General features: G+C 42.4%; 1 non-coding gene across 1 annotated transcript; it reads right to left on the reverse strand.

Annotated features, from left to right (window-relative positions):
- Nucleotides 1-232: 232 nt before the first annotated feature.
- Nucleotides 233-314, reverse strand: trnal-gag (transfer RNA leucine (anticodon GAG)). The gene has a single exon. It is a non-coding gene; the product is annotated as a tRNA-Leu (tRNA).
- Between the last annotated feature and the right edge of the window lie 469 nt (nt 315-783).

Consider the following 783-nt stretch of genomic DNA (forward strand, 5'->3'; position numbering starts at 1 on the left):
AATAATTTAACATCCACTACCTTCAATAAATAGAGGCCACAAACTCCTCACGTCCACAGCATCCCCACGGCCAATCTGCAGCGCTCTGCAGCTCCACAGTGACATCGTTCAACAGGACAACAATACTAGATCGTCACCATGATGATCTGTGATTCTATAATTTTGTTCTGCAAATGCATTTCGAAATGCATTTTAATACTAACAATCAAAGCCCTTGAGAAAAAAATACAAATGGTAATGGTGGGATTCGGACCCACGCCTTCTTGGAGACTGGAGCCTCAATCCAGCGCCTTAGACCGCTCGGCCACACTACTAATTTTTCAGTCTATTACACAATGACCTGAATTACTGATCATGTACATCTTGCATGTGTTATACAGTTGGCGTATGCTTTGAAACAACTCCCAATTATGTGCTTGAAGCTTGATGTATTTTCGAGTTTTCAACCCATTCAATATATTTTTTTAAGTAGAGTGGAGAGAGTAGTGTTGCCTCTTCAAACCGCCGGGTGGCAGATAATGACATTCCAGATATCAGTGCAAGGACGCTAATTATCGTGAATATTCTCAGTATGCACATGGTTTAAAGGTTCACATTTCTAGCGGAAGCGAACAGTCAAGTTATCTACCGACGCTCCACGTTCTGCAACCTTTGCAGGTGTACACCAAATTGTACTAGGTTTTCATTTCATGCAGAAGTACCAGCGGTCGCAGCCTGACATTGCAAATTATAACGCTCACTTTGGCAACAGTTCTACAATATCTACGCTCAGCCCTCTGTAGG

The sequence above is a fragment of the Mobula birostris genome, chromosome 3 (assembly GCF_030028105.1).
Source record: "Mobula birostris isolate sMobBir1 chromosome 3, sMobBir1.hap1, whole genome shotgun sequence".
Classification (NCBI taxonomy): domain Eukaryota; kingdom Metazoa; phylum Chordata; class Chondrichthyes; order Myliobatiformes; family Myliobatidae; genus Mobula; species Mobula birostris.